At 40.6% G+C, this 16,785-nt stretch overlaps 2 pseudogenes; both read right to left on the bottom strand.

The window, feature by feature from the left end:
- Positions 1 to 7,075: 7,075 nt before the first annotated feature.
- Positions 7,076 to 9,530, bottom strand: LOC110132256 (transmembrane 7 superfamily member 3 pseudogene; annotated as a pseudogene).
- LOC110132253 (transmembrane 7 superfamily member 3 pseudogene) lies at positions 7,076 to 10,370 on the bottom strand (annotated as a pseudogene).
- Positions 10,371 to 16,785: the final 6,415 nt, after the last annotated feature.

Genomic DNA, 16,785 nt, shown 5'->3' with positions numbered 1-16,785 from the left:
TAAAGAGCCTCTTGATGCGGATGATGGAGGAGAGTGAAAAAAGCTGGCTGAACACTCAACATTCAAAAAACTAATATCATGGCATCTGGTCCCATCACTTTATAGCAAAAAGAAAGGAGAAAAGCGGAAATGGTGGCAGGTTTATTGTTTTGGGACTCCAATATTACTACAAACAAAGCTAGTTGAGGTGATGGAATTCCAGTTGAGCTATTTAAAATCCTAAAAGATGATGCTGTGAAAGTGCTGCACTCAATATGCAGCAAATTTGGAAAACTCAGCAGTGGCCACAGGACTGGAAACAAGTCAATTTTCATTCCAATCCCGAAAAGAATGTTCAAACTACTAGCACAATTGCACTCATCTCACACACTAGCAAAGTAATGCTCAAAATTCTCCAAGCCAGGCTTCAACAGTATGTGAACTGTGAACTTCCAGATGTTCAAGCTGGATTTAGAAAAGGCAAAGGAACCAGAGATCAAATTGCCAACATCTGTTGGATCATTGAAAAAGCAAGAGAGTTCTAGAAAAACATCTACTTCTGTTTTATTGACTATGCCAAAGCCTTTGACTGTGTGGATCACAACAAAATGTGGGACACTTTTAAAGCAATTAGAATACCAGACCATCTTACCTGCCTCCTGAGAAATCTGTATGCAGGTCAAGAAGCAACAGTTAGAATTGGACATGGAACAACAGACTGGTTCCAAATAGGGAAAGGAGTACATCAAGGCTGTATATTGTCATCCTGCTTATTTAACTTATATGCAGAGTACATCAAGCAAAATGCCAGGCTGGATGAAGCACAAGTGGAATCAAGATTGCTGGGAGAAGTATCAATAACCTCAGATTTGCAGATGATACCACCCTTGGGGCAGAAAGCAAAGAAGAACTAAAGAGCCTCTTGAGGAAAGTGAAAGAGGAGAGTGAAAAAGTTGGCTTAAAACCCAACGTTCAGTAAGCTAAGATCATGGCTTCTGGACCCAACATTCAGAAAGCTAAGATCATGGTTTCTGGTCCCATCACTTCATGGAAAATAAATGGAAACCATGGAAACAGTGGCATACTTTATTTTGGGGGGCTCCTAAATCACTACAGATGGTGACTGCAGCCATGAAATTAAAAGATGCTTGCTCCTTGTAAGAAAAGCTATGACCAACCTGGATAGCATATTCAAAGCAGAGATATTACTTTGCAGACAAAACTCTGTATAGTCAAAGCTAGTTTTTCCAGTAGTCACGTATGGATGTGAGTTGGACCATAGAGAAGGCTGAGTGCCGAAGAATTGATGCTTTTGAAGTGTGGTGTTAGAGAAGACTCAAGACTCCCTTGGACTGTGAAGAAATGAAATCAGTCAATCCTAACGGAAATTAACTTGAATATTCATTGGAACGATTAATGTTCAAGTGTCAATACTTTGGCTACCTGATGTGAAGAACTCATTGGGAGAGACCCTGATGCTGGGAAAGACTGAGGGTAGGAGGAGAGGGGGACAATGAGGATGAGATGGTTGGATGGAATCATTGACTTGATGGACATGAGTTTGAGCAAACTCCAGGAGACAGTGAAGGACAGGGGTGACTGGAGTGCTGCAGTTCATGCTGTCACAAAGAATCAGACATAGTTTAGAGACTGAACAGCAACAATCTTCAGTCTTCACTACTGTATTTTTGTAGTAGTTTTGAAATCAGGAAGTATGAACCCTTTGCTTTTGCTCCTCTTTTTTTCAAGATTTGTTTGCCTGTTATTCCAGGAGGTTCTCTGAGATTCCAAAAAAATTTGAGAATGTGTTTTTCTATTTCAAAAAAAAAATTCAGGTTTTCACACTGAGTACATTAAATGTGTATATCACTTTGGGTAAAAATGACAGCCTAATAGTATTATAATTTCAGTCCATGAACATGATGTCTTTCCATTTATTTTATTCTTCAATTTCTTTCAGAAGTGTTTTATAGTTTTCATCACACAACTCTTTTATATTCTTGGTTAACTTAATATTAAACATTTAAGTTATCTTTTGGATACCACTTTAATTTGAATTTTAACTTCATTTTCACATTGATAAGTGATTCATATAGAAGGTAATGTCTCTGCATCCCTGCCTCTTCACTAATTAAAGTTCTAGAAGTTTTGCTTGTGTGTTTGTGTGTGAGATCATAAAATTTATTTACATATAAGAGCATATCAAGAAAAACAGAGATAATTTTACTTATTTCCTAACTTAGATGCTTCTTATTTTTTATTCTTTCCTAATTGGTCTGTATAGGATTTCCATTGCAATGCTGAAAAGAAATGCTAAAAGCAAGCATCGTCATCATAGAAGAAATACTTCATTTTCATCATTTATTATGAGTCTGATGTAGGTTTTTATTATCCTTGGTAGTTTCCTTCTAATCCTATTTGTTGAGTGTTTTATCATTGGACAATATTGCCTGTTGTCAAATATGAGTCCTGGATAAATGATTGTAATTTGTCAATGTCTACATCTCCTTACATGTGGATGAATCTCATCTGATAAGTACGAAAAGTCCAACAAGGCCCTGCCCAAAGGAAACTCCTCCCTTGTCTGGGAAGGTTGCCCACCTTGGAAAAAGGGCCCAGGTTTTGGTAGTCTGGATAGGGATGCCTGCCTGCAGCACCATGGACTGGCTGTCACAGGATGTCACCCACCCTCACAGCCTCCCTCCAGAGGCCAAAATCACCTGTTCACCAGGCCATGAATGTAACCACTTTAAATCTTTTCACAGAATACAACTGATGCATTATGTCATCTATGGAAGTACATCCTGTTTCTTCTTGTATGAGATCATTCTGCTGGCAGAAGGCTTCTATACTGTAAGCTCAGTGAAAGAACTGTACAGGCAGATTAAAAAAACTGCCTGTGCTGGGTGCATCAGTGGGATGGTGAGTACAGATCCCCAGTGACTGACAGCCAGCCAGAGCCACAGCTCTGTGTGTTTCTATGTATTGAAGATTTGGTAAAAGCTCACTGACAGTGCATGAAGAGTCTATGATACAGGTAATGTTCATGCTGATTTAAAGTCAGGAACATGAAGAGAGCCTCAGCATATTGTTGAGAATAAATTAAAATCAATGACTGGAGGTACATAATTGTTTTGATTATTAATGTACAGATAATAAAATTACTGGAGATTTTTTGAAATGTTAAGTTCCTATTAAGAAAAAAATAACTTTCATAACTACCATTTGTCTCCTTTGGTTCTAAACATGGACAAATTTGAATACAACTTTTATGGCTATAAAGACTTCTATACACTATTAGAAATTGTTGCAATGCTTCTGGAGGTATTTATCAAGCACCTATTACAGCAGGTAGCTAGCACTTATCTCATCAGTGGCAGTGCAAGGATTTAAATTTAGACCTCTGTCATCAACAAGTATATGAACTAAGGCAGTCACTAAGAAATTACAATCTTTACATGAAATCTATTCCAGTACCCATTTGTTTATTTATTTTTTTACAGTTTATGAACAAACAATGGTTCTTATATTTGAACATCTTTCACAGGGGCAATGGGGATGAAGTCTAATCATGAGAAAACCATACAAAGTAAATTTAAATGTTTTTGGCACACAGCTACATCCATTCAACAAGCTGTGGCACAAGTGGTAGTAAACTATTTTGGAGATCTGAACTAGGCTTCAGGGATGGGGTAGAGGAACACAAACCAAAACACTGGGAAAGATGAACTCTTTATGGCTCTATACTTCAGTATGAGGTGAGAGAAATGGAAGAATGCTAAGTCTCTGGATTAGGCAATGCATCTGAGGAGGAAAAAAGTGAAAAATGCAAGGATATATAAACGTATATACTAGTGCACACTTGGACACAAAACTTCCCAAAGGACAAATAAGAGTCCTCATGAGACTGTCATTTGAGAAAAGTATATTGCTTAGAATATTTATGGAGATGAAATACCATCCTCATTTCTATCACTTCTTTATTGATCTGAAAATTTTCAATCCCAGAACCACAAATGGATCCTGATTTCACTTTGGCTTTTTAAGGTTAAGTCCAAAGAACAATGGAATCAATGAATATAAGGTTTTGGGAATTTCAGTTCAGTTCAGTTCAGTTGCTCAGTCATGTCCGACTCTTTGCAACCCCATGAATCGCAGCACGCCAGGCCTCCCTGTCCATCACCAACTCCCGGAGTTTACTCAAACCCATGTCCATCGAGTTGGTGATGCCATCCAGCCATCTCATCCTCTGTCATCCCCTTCTCCTCCTTGCCCCAATCCCTCCCAGTATCAAGGTCTTTTCCAATGAGTCAACTCTTCGCATGAGGTGACCAAAGTATTGGAGTTTCAACTTCAGCATCAGCCCTTCCAATGAACACCCAGGACTGATCTGCTTTAGGATGGACTGGTTGGATCTCCTTGCAGTCCAAGCAACTCTCAAGAGTCTTCTCTTGAGAAGACACAGTTCAAAAGCACCAATTCTTCAGCACTCAGCTTTATTCACAGTCCAACTCTCACATCCATAGCCATTATTTAAAAAGACAAGAGGCTACTATTCAGTTAGAGGGAATCTGTTTTTTTCTGTGGTTGTGTGTGTGTGTGTGGGGGTGGGGGCAAGGAGGAGCTGTTTTTTTCTAAAAAAGTGAAGAGTACATAGTAATAAAAACAAAAAAAACCCTCCTGGCAACTTTTAGACAACAGTTTACCCCTGCTAACTTCTACTCATGAAGTAGTAAAAGTGAAAGGGATTAACTTCTGCAGTGGCATAGATGCAAATCAGCAACTACCTGATGTTGAACATTTTATATACTTGAATAGTTGAACTTTTGCCTTATCATTCAGGTTTGCTAATTAGTACAAGAAGCCAGTGCCAAAGCAGTGGGTGCTTCATTCTAAGCCAGGTGGGAGGCCACGTGGGCCTTTTTGGAGCAGTTCTTATGGGGATTGTGTGGTGAGCAAATATGAAGCTTCTGTACCACAGTGCAGGCTGGAAGATTATCCTCTATTCCACATAGACTGCATTTATCCTTTCTATATTTTATGGTCTATTTAAGGAAAGGTGTATTCTAGAAACTTGAAAGCCACTGTTGTTTGGAGAAGAGCTGTATTACCTTCACTCATTTCTTCACTGGTTACCTGTACCTTGAACACTGTGCTTTTGTTGGTATATCAAATGGATATTGAATGGGCTTTAATGGCAGCATGGTAGGAAGACTTAGGTGACTGATGAGAGCTGGAGCAACATGCTAAGAACTCTAACTTGTTTGAGTTAGGAAAGACTATAACTCTGTCCATCAGGGAGAATAGAACTGCCCATCAGAATTCCTCACTGTCCCCACCCCTACCCTTCTCACTAGGGAAAGCAGATATGAATGCCCAGCTGCTACTGCTGCTAAGTCGCTTCAGTCATGTCCAACTCTGCGACCCCATGGACTGCAGCCTACCAGGCTCCTCCATCCCTGGGATTTTCCAGACAAGAGTACTGGAGTGGATTGCCATTGCCTTCTCCATAAATGACCTAGGGAGCTCTAACTACTGCAGGAAGGGAGGTCCACCAAAGAACTACCAGACATTTCCTAAGTGTATATGTCTTATTAGAAAGAAAGTAGTTTTGTTTTGAAGGGGAAGAAAAAGAAACCATACACTGGAGTAGCCCAATTATAATTACCAGGGAGAAACAAACTATGAAGCTGCTGAAATCTGAGTTTCTCTGGTGTCTCAGTGGTAAAGAACCCACCTGGCAATGAAGGAGACAAAGATTCAGTCTCTGATCCAGGAAGATCCCATAGCCTTGAGGCAACTAAGTCCATGTACCACAACACTTAAGCCTGTGCTCTAGAGCCCGTGCTTTGCAGCAAGAAAAACCACGGCAATGAGTAGCTCAAGCACCACACCTAGAGAGAAAATGCTAGAGAAAAGGCTGTGCAGCGCCAAAGACCCAGCACAGTCAAAATAAATAAATAAAATATTTTAAAAGAATCAACTGAAATTTGCTTTGGCATTTTAAAAAATTCACAAAGTTTGGAAAACTTGTGTTCTTGAAATAAAACAAAGTGAGTTGTTTCTAGTTTCCTTAGGCGACCAAAAGGAGGCAACTGAGTGTGGCTGCAAGGTGAACCTCACACGATCTAGCCTTGGGTCTTTCCATTTAAAAAAACAAAATAGCCAAACTTGACTGAACTCCAAGGCCTCAGCCATGCACTCTGTTGGTATGTATTCTGAGAATGTAAATGTACAATATGGGAGATATTTTCACTAGTTCTATGACCTTGGACAAGATAGATCATCTCTTGGGCATTATGTGCTACTTAACTAAAAGAAGGACTTGAAAAGTCCCTTTAACTGGCTTGATTCTCCTACTGTCCCTATTTGGCACCAGCTTTGGGGATACTGTGGTCCAATCAGCGCTCTGACTGCATCCCACAGGTTCAGTATTGGGAGAAATGCCCTATTATTCCTTCTGGGGGCTGTTCTTTGCCCTGGTTAGTGACTTTTTTTTTTTCCTTCTTGTCCTAGCCTATCTTCCTAACCTATGTGTTGGGAGTGGCCTGGCTAGGTGTGTTTGGTTTCTCGGCACTGCCAGTGTCTATGTTCTAAATCATATGGTCCACTTGTGAAGTCATCAATTCCCCTCAGACCAATGGAACAGCAGGGGTGGAGCAGATATGCATGGACATCAGGCAGTATGATAATTCTTGTGCAATCCCCTGATTCATTGGTATCCTCTGTGCATACGTTTGGGCCTTAATTACTACAGGAGCACCTAAGTATCTGAACCTGTTGCATCCATTCTATTGGAAGATTTTATACTCTTTCCCTCAATATGTTCTAGTTTCTGGATGGAAATATGAGACTTTCAGTTTCTAAAGAAAGTCATTTAAAATGTTACATTTAAACTGGGGAAAAGATGGATCTTCAACATATTAAGAAACCTGAGATGCTGGGTGAGGAATTACAGGCCACCTTAAATGGTTTGTCCAAAATACAGATAATAGAGAAAGCAGCACCTACTAAGAAAATTGTGAACTATTGTGGAAATTACCACTTTTGAGAAGAGAAAAACATGCACCCCCTCCCCTCAATTTCACACATGGTCTATAGTACAGTTTTATTAGATTTTCTGAAAGCTCTCTGACATGTACATGGCAGAGCTCGTCCTAAAGTGTACCATCAGTAACGAGCTTGCACCCACTGCTGACCAAAGCTCATACTGGCTTCACCAGTCCTTCATGGAGAGTGATAGCAAGTTGCATCCAGATACTATGCCGCCCAAAACAGGGCACCAAGCATGGCTTTAGATATCAATGGTTGTTGAGTCACCCAGTCCAACTCTTTGGCCACTAGTCTTCTCTGCTACTTTTCATCTTTCTTCTCTCAGTCCAGATTGATTTACAAGAGCCTAGGGGTCACTGCTGAGCCATCCTAAAGAGAGCCTTCCTTATTCAAGGAATTGTCAAAAGATTAGTCACTGGTTGGCCGCAGGAATCTTTTTTTTCTGTTTTTCCCTGCACAGGCCTCATGGTGCCTTAGTGACCGGCTCTCCTATTGTATTCGGTCAATCCTTTGTTCTGTGAGCAAGCCCGGCTGCAATAGGTTAGAGTCTTTCACATGAAGGCTCTCTTTTTGTTTGTCTTTGGCTATCCCACAGTTTGGGTTGCTGTCTCTCGTTAGTTCCCTCAGATTGTCCTCAGGGCATTCAGGCCTTGTCCTCACCCTGAGCATGTAGCTTGTGCCTCTCTGTCCAGCCCTCACTGGTTGGTGGCCTATGGGAGCAAAGACCTGATGGGCATGAGGGGAGAGACCTTGTCATATGGATGACTGAGCGGAAAATTCTTGTAAAGCTGGTTTGGTAGTGCTGAATTCTCTCAACTTTTGTTGGTCCGGAAAGGCTTCATACCTTCATGAAATCCTAATTAGAGTCTTGTTGGGTAGGGAATTCTTGGTTGTAGGTTCTTCCAGTAGTCATGTACAGATGGGAGAGCTGGACAATCTCTGATGGCAGAAAGTGAAGAGGAGCTAAAGAGCCTCTTGAGAGTAAAAGAGGAGAGTGAAAAAGCTGACTTAAAACTCAACATTCAAAAACAGATCATGGCATCCTGTCTCATCACTTCATGACAAATAGATGGGGAAACAATGGAAACAGAGGCAAATTTTATTTTCTTGGCTCCAAAATCACTGCAGGTGGTGACTGCAGGGGTGAAATTAAAACATGCTTGATCCTTGAAATCTGTGACAGCCCTAGCCCTAGGGTTAAAAAGCAGAGACATCACTTAGCTGACAAAGATGCATATAGGTAAAACTGTGGTTTGTAGAGTTTGTTGAGAAATCAGCTGATAATCTGATGTAAGCTCCTCTGTATGTTATTTGTTGTTTTCCTCTTGTTTTTAATATTTTATCTGTCTTTAATTTTCATCATTTTGATTAATATGCATCTTGCTGTATTATGTATTACCCCTTGGTGTTTTGCTGCATTTTTTTAAACAGAACAATGGTTATTTTTTAATTTCCATTTAAAAAAGTGTATCTATTTAATGGAGTAAGCTGACACATACTTGTAAACCAAAAATGTAGCTTCTTATGCATTTGGTAATATAGAAAAACCTCCTTGCCACCAACATTATGGCCACCTTACTCTCACGTGGAATTACTGTCATCTCCCAGGCATGTCCTTACCCTCTATCAAAAAAGAGACCATAGTACTGTACAAAGCATGGAGGCAGAGCCGGTTTCTTAGTGGGCTTGTTCCAGAGACTGCAGAAGCAGGTGGGCAGCAACACCAAACCGAAGTCGGTGCCTGGGTTGTACTTCTAGATTGGCCTGACCAGGCACTCTGGCATCTACAGAAGCAAGGGTGTTCTCTCTTCATCTGGCTGTTTCTTCTGGAAGAGCCCTTTGCTCTGGGCTAATCAGCTGTAGGGCCTCTGTCTCAGTAGAGGGATGTAGTAGCTTGTGTCCAAGAATGTTTGTCACTCTGCGCTCATGCTCTTGCTTTCATAACTTGTATGCATGGGGAGGGAAAAACAGCGCCCTTTCTCTTTAAATCTGTAGCATAATTCCATTTACAGCCAGCATCTGGTATACTGCCAGGATAATAAAATCACTCATTTGGAAAGGAATATTCATGAACACTCTGCAGAAATCCACGTGGAGAGTTCTCCTGAATATACCTTCAAAGTAATGTTAAAAAAGGCTTATGTACAGGTAACTGTCCATGGCCAAGACCACCAAATAAGGAGCCAATGAATCCACAACTCAGGATATTCAGTGTTCATAAGCAGCCCATGAAAACCACCGGAATGAAAATGGCTATACAAGAGAAGGTCACCCAGAATAACACGTCGACATGGAAAAATCTTTGGGTTTCTCAGGGGGGTGAAGAAAACCACTTTTGCAGTGAGGAAGCCCAGCACCAGTATGACACACAGCATGCAGAGCATGAGGACTACGAATCACCACCAAGTAGCTACCAAGGAAATTCCATTGATGCTTCCAGCTATGGCCCTCACAATCAGCCGGACATCATATTTACTAGGTGTCATGAAATAGTGCATTCAGAGCTGGTGCTCCGGGACAACCCAGAGGGAAGGGATGGGGAGGGAGGTGGTAGGGGGGTTCAGGATGGGGGACACATGTACACCCCTGGCTGATTCATGGCAATGTATGGCAAAAACCACCATAATATTGTAAAGTAATTATCTCCAAATAAAACAAATTATTTTTTTAAGAAAGAAGAACCCCATGAAGATAAAGCCTATAAAAAATAGTTTTGTTTTTCAGAATTTGTATCCAAAGAAAGATGAAGAGCCTAAGCAGGGCAAAAAGAATCAAGAAGACTTTGGTATACACTCTTCCAAGGGAAGAACAATTACCCTCCTCTGTTCAAACCTGCATGCATACATGTGAGCAGGGACATAAGCCATGGATGTGTTTAGAAATGGACCCTAAATGATAACACTGTAAATTACACCTTGTCTTCAAAGAGAAGGAAACACTTTTCATCAGCTGTTATGGTGACCACCTTGACAGCATTGGTCTGTACCTGAGGCACCTCGGCCATCCTGTGTAGGTGCCTCAGCAATGCCTCTTCAGTGTGGTCATTCTCTGGCAGAAAAAACTGATAGGTATCACACTGCAACCTCCATGTGGAGCCTGAATCCATCTTGACGTCACATAGCAGAGGATCTGTGTCTCTTGCGTAGCCTAGATTTGCTGGAACAAATTTTATAGTTGTTTCAAAGAAACTATACTCCAAGTAAATACTAGCGTCGATATCTATTTCAAATTCCAAATTATAGCCACCAGGGATAGGATCACTTTCCAAGTAGGAGAGTGGAATGGCCACATTTTTGGACAGGCTCAAGGTCTAACATCTACAAGTGCCAAGCACACATACACTGCTGACAAAGGAGTGGTTTCCATTGCTGCTGCTGCTGCTAAGTCGCTTCAGTCATGTCCGACTCTGTGCAACCTCATCCCTGGGATTCTCCAGGCAAGAACAATGGAGTGGGTTGCCATTTCCTTCTCCAATGCATGAAAAGTGAAATCTGAAATTGAAGTCACTCAGTCGTGTCTCTTACCGACCCCGTGGACTGAAGCCTACCAGGCTCCTCTGTCCATGGAATTTTCCAGGCAAGAGTACTGGAGTGGGGTGTCATCACCCTCTCCATGTTTCCATTAGATGAGAGTAATTAGACCAGAGTCCAAGAATGGAAACAAGTCATTTGTCATTGCCATCCTGGAGGTATTAGGAAGGATTGTCTCAGAAAAAGAAATTGTTCTGATACTGTGAGTGTATTTGGAAAATAACAAAAGTGACATTGCTGGAAATATGACGCAAAATAGCTTCCTCTGGAAAGGGCTTCTTGAGCTCCAGGTATCTAAATTTCCCCACAGAAAATTCAAGGAGGGTTACTGAAGCCAGCACCGCAAGAAGCAATAGCGCATGGAGCCCCATCGCTTTCTTGCCAGCTCTACCCCAGGATGCCTGCACCAGGTGCCATCGCTCCCCAGATGCACTCACTGCACACCTGCCAACCCTGCAGAGCCTGTGCACCCCCATCCCAGCAGAGGGTTCCAGTACCTCTCCTTGGATTTATCCCACCTGGGACTCTGTGCTTCCTGAAATTGGCTATTTCCTTTTCCATGTTAGGGAAGTTTTCATCTCTTATCTCTTCAAATATATTCTCAGTTCCTTTCTCTCTCTCTCTCTGGCTCTGGGTCCCCTATAGTTTGAATGTTGGTGTGTTTGGTGTTGTCTGAGAGGTCTCTTGGGCAACTTTTATATTATTATTATTTTTCCTACATTCAGTTCTACAGCAGTTGTTTCCACCATTCTGCCCTCTAGGTCATTTATCCATTCTTCTGCCTTATTCTGCTACTGATTCCTTCTAATGCATTATTTAGCTTACTCTGTTCCTTACTTTTTCTATGTCTTTGATAAACAATTTTTGCATCTTCTCAATCTTTGCCTCCATTCTTTTTCTGAAATCCTGAATCATCTTCACTATCACTATTCTAAATTCTTTTTTCTAGGTTTCCTATCTCTACTTCATTCATTTTTCTGGGGTATTAATTGTTTTTTAATCTGGAACAAAACTCTCTTGCTTTTTCATCCTGGTTAACTTCCTGTGATGTGGTTTTTGTTCTAGACACCATGGGGTTGTTTCTTCCTCTGTCTTCTGCCTGCCCTTTGATAGATGAGGCTAAGAGGCTTGTGTAAACTTCCTGATGGGAAGGACTTGTTGGGGAAAACTGGGTCTTTCTGGGGTGGGCAGGGCCTTGCTAACTATAAATTTAATCTGGTTATCCACTAATGGGTGGGGTTGTCTCTCCTTTTCAGTTTTTTGCCTGAGATGTCCTAGCTCTTGGTGAACAGGCTTTATCGTAGGGTTAGTATGGACCTCCAACCTTCCAGGACAACTGCTGCCAGTCCCCCCATGTCTATAGTGAGCCCCTGCTGAAACACACCTTCACTGGAGATTCCGCAACCCTAGCAGATAGTTTTGATTCGGTGTCCTGCAGGGTCACTGCTCCTTTTCTCTAGGCCTTGGTGTAAGATGTTGTTTGTGCCCTCCAAGACTGGAGTCTCTATTTCTCTTTTCTCCAGTACTGTGTTTTGTTTTCAATTATCTCTAGGTACATTTTATTTCCCCTTTGATTTCTTCTGTGATTTATTTGCTGTTTAGTTGTACATTGTTCTGCCTCCATGTTTGTATTTTTCTCATAGCACGTGGTTGTAGGTGTATGGTATGATTTCACTTTTCATAATTTATGAAAGCTTGTGGCTCAGCCTCATTTTATTGATTTTTTAATCAATATGTAATGTCCTCCACTGAGTCCTATAATAGTCTTTATTTTAGTCTACTTTAAGTATTGCTACTCCAGGTTTCTTTTGATTTCAGTATGCATGGAATGTTTCTTCTGCCCTATCACTTTAAGTCTGTATGTTATCTCTAGCTCTGAAATGAGCCTCTACCAAGCACTCTATATTAGGATCTTGATTTTGTATCCATTCAGCTAGTCTGTCTTTGTTGGGAGCATTTAACTTGTTTTGTCTAAAATAATTAATGTCTATATTCTTATTGCTCTTTTCTCAGTTGTTTCGGGCTCATTTTTGGAGGTCTATTAGTAATGACCAGGCAAGTAAATCTGTGTTAAATTTCTATTTATTTTTTTACACCAAGAAAAGTAAAAATTTTTGGCACCACTGGGAACATATTTATAAGCTTTCTTTTCCATTCAGTGTTTTCAGTAGATATGTTTACTCAGTAGGCTTACACACTACTAAGGATATCGCCTCTTGCTTTCTTGTATTTTTTTTTTTTTGCCTTGGTATTTTTAATTAAATATAGATTGTAATTGGAAATAATATATATTCTCTTTCTGCCCTTTTTTTACTCTTTCTGCTTTTTAAATTCTGGCTTTCCACAGAATATCCCAAGAAGCTGGTAGAGGAGTAGGAGGAGGAGACCACTTTCTCCCCTACAAATTCATCAAAAGATCATTTGAATGCTGAGCAACTTCCACAAAACAACTTCTGAACACTGGCAGAGGACACCAGGTACCCAGAAAGGCAGCCCATTCTCTTCAACCACAGTCATCAAACACAAACTGATGACTGAGTTTGAAGGAACTACATCTAATTGATATCTGTGCTTTCCTAAACCACCTAGCACTGAATTGCTGTGAGCACTGTGAGAAAGCCACAGTACTAATTCCACTAATATAAACATTTTTACTTTACCCATGATCTGTATTTGCTGGGATTGTGGTAAAAACTTGTTTTTTCAAAGAGAAAAGAATTAAAAGAAATGAGGTCAACTTCAGAGACCTCTGGGACAATGTTAAACTCACCAACATTCGAATCATAGGAGTCCCAGAAGAAGATGACAAAAAGAAAGCCTATGAGAAAATACTTGAGGAGACAATATTTGAAAAATTCCCTAAAATGGGGAAAGAAACAGCCACCCAAGTCCACAAAACCTAAGAGTCCCAAACAGGCTAAACACAAGACACCTGTTAATCAAAATAATGAAGATCAAACACAAAGAGCAACTATTAAAAGCAAGAAGGGAAAAGGAACAAATACACAAGGGGATTCCCAAAATGAAAACAGCTGAGCTTTCAATAGAAACTCTTCAGGCCAGAAGGGAATGGCAAGACACACTTAAAAGTGATGAAAGAGAAAAACTTACAACCCAGATTACAGTACCCAGCAAGAATCTCAGTCAAATATGAAGGAGAAATCAAAAGCTTTACAGACAAGCAAAAGCTGAGAGAATTCAGCACCATTAAACCAGCTCTCCAACAACTGATAAAGGATCTTTTCTAGACAGGTAACACAGAAAGGGTGTATAAACTCGAACCCAAAACAACAAAGTAAACAACAGGATTATCAATTGATTTACCTTAAATGTAAATGGGTGATATAACATAATAGTCAAGGCTATGGTTTTTCCAGTGGTCAGGTATGGATGTAAGAGTTGGACTGTGAAGAAAGCTGAGCGCCAAAGAACTGTGGTGTTGGAGAAGACTCTTGAGAGTCCCTAGGACTGCAAGGAGATCCAACCAGTTCATCCTAAAGGAAAGCACTCCTGAATATTCACTGGAAGGACTGATGCTGAAACTGAAACTCCAATACTTTGGCCACCTGATGCAAAGAACTGACTTATGTGAAAAGACCCTGACGCTGGGAAAGACTGAAGGCAGGAGAAGGGGAGGACAGAGGATGAGATGGTTGGATAGCATCATCAACTCAATGGACATCAGTTTGAGTAAGCTTGAGGAGTTGGTGACAGACAGGGAGGCCTGGCCGTGGTGCAGTCATGGGGTCAACATGAGCCGGACACATTTCATGGGCTGCAGCATGTGAATTTCCCGAGGTTTGCATTGCCTTGTCTCATCAATCTTTGGTTGCCTGTGATGCCTTTCACTTGGCTTCTGGCTTCATTGGGAGTGTCCTTCAGGACAACACGACAGTGTGGTTCAGCTGTGAAGTACTCTTTCTCCTCATGGTTTGTGTTCGTATTTTATTTTCTAATGGCATAAAAACTTAAAAAAAAATGGATTCAACTATCTTTACAGAATACATAAAGTATCCTGTGTCCTTGGTTTAAAAAAATCCGTGTTAAAAAAAAAAAAATCTGTGTGTAAAAATATGCCTGGAAAAGTTCTTCCTTCTTTTAATCCTTTTCTTTTCAAAAAGATAACAGTCTCAGCATGCTTTCTATTGCATGCTTAGCTGGAGAAAAGTACAGGCAGGTGTCCCATCTCCCAGCGACTTTTCAAAGGTGCTGCCTTGTTTACAAAAGCAGGTAACCAGTCATATTTACAAGGACATTCCTGTTTAACCTGTTCCTTTGCTTGGAAAAGGGACTACTAACCACAGGTTTGAATTTCTCCAGCTGCTACAGACCCTCCCCTTACTCTGCCTCCCCAGCTGGTCTGGGAAGAAGGGCAGGTTGCTGACCTGTGATGTCTCAGAGGGGAACCCTCCTTCCCACCTTTCCACTAGTTGAGTTTCACTGTTCTGCTTGTTCACCTGGGTATCACAGGACAGTAGCAGACAGTGGAAACCATTGTCAGACCACAGTCGTGGTGGGGAAGGTGTAGGAAGGTCCAACCCCTGCTGGTAGAAAAATTTCAGAACAAAAGCAAGTCCCAAGAACATTTAGTTGGTAGTGTCTGGATCGGTGATGAGGCAGTGATTGCCAAAGTCCCAGTTCTAATCTGGACAGATGCCAAGGGACTGCGTCCCTGGTGGCTGCGGTTCAGAACAGATGTCTCAAGCCTGGCTCTCCCCTCCACACACATGCAATCTGAGCTACCTTGTTCTGTGAGATCCTGGCGGCTAAAGTTCTTTGCACTTCATGTCTGCAGGACAGACCTCATCACTCCCACAAAGTCCCCACAACCAGTATTTCCTTCAGCCTTTTCTATCACAGTCAACTGGATCCTCAAAACAAGCGGCAGAATCTTGTACAACCAATCTGACCATATGGCAATAAAGAGAGAATTTCAGTCTCTTTGTCAGGCACAGTAGGGGCTGCTTGTACTGTTTTCTTAAGAGCATGCTCAGTAGGATATATGGAACTGTAATTTAACATCTTTGAGGAGTGTGACTTTTTGTGTGCCTTGTACTTATCTTACTGAACATCACATTGGCAACAAAAGGCTGAAAATGCTCATGAAACCACAAGAAAAAAACCATTCAAGCCTGCTTATTTTTCTAAGTAACTTCGACTAAAGGGAAAAATGTGCAACATGCATTTACTATTATAATATTGTTCAGAAATTTGACTGTCTGTAGTTTACCTATTCACTCCTTCTCCAATTAACTTTCACACCATATGATCTTTTACTCTCACATTTTTACTTTTCAAAAGACCATCTTAGAGTTGAAATCATATAGTCTGTAGACCTTTCTAGTCATCTAATTTAACTAATTTAAGGTTGGAACATTTTTTCATGTCTTTGAAGCTCATTTCTTCCAATCACCAAACAATACTCCATTGAATGGATGAACCATACCAGTAACTGTATCCATGTACCCATTGAAGTTTGTTTCATTACTCCCAATTTTGAGCAATTATGAATAATGGTGCTATCAATATTCATTTGTAGGTTTTAAAAAATTGTTTCAACGTTGCTAATTTATAATGTTATGCTGCTTTGGGGAAAGTTTAAGAATTTTTATTAGCGTAGAGTTGATTTACAATGTTGTGTTAAGTTTCAGTGCATGGGTTTTTCTTTTAACTCATAATCTTAACTCATTTTAACATATCTCTTAACTCATTTAAAATTTAGTAGAATGACTCAATGAAGGTATGATCCATGCTGAGCAAGATGAACATGTCACAGTGGAGAGTTCTAACAAAATGTGATCCACTGGAGAAGGAAATTATAAATCACTCCAGTATTCTTGTCACAAGAACCTCATGAACATGAACAGTATGATAAGGGAAAAAGATATGACACTAGAAGGTGATGCCCTCAGGTTGGTATGCTACTGAGGAAGAGTGGAGAAAACAGCTCCAGAAAAAATGCAGTGTATAGGCCAAACAGAAACTATGCTCAGTTGTGGATGTTTCTGGTAGTGAAAGTATTATATTATAAAGAACAATATTACATAGGAACCTGGAATGTTAGGTCAATGAATCAAGATAAATAGGTCACGGTTCAGCAGTAGATGGCAAGAGTGAACATCAACATCTTAACAATCAGTGATATAAAATGAACAGGAATGGGCAAATTAATTCAGATGACCATTATATCTACTATTTTGGGCAAGAATCCCTTGGAACAAAG

Source organism: Odocoileus virginianus, unplaced genomic scaffold (assembly GCF_023699985.2).
Source record: "Odocoileus virginianus isolate 20LAN1187 ecotype Illinois unplaced genomic scaffold, Ovbor_1.2 Unplaced_Contig_32, whole genome shotgun sequence".
Classification (NCBI taxonomy): Eukaryota; Metazoa; Chordata; class Mammalia; order Artiodactyla; family Cervidae; genus Odocoileus; species Odocoileus virginianus.
This window is presented reverse-complemented; position numbering and strand designations above follow the sequence as displayed.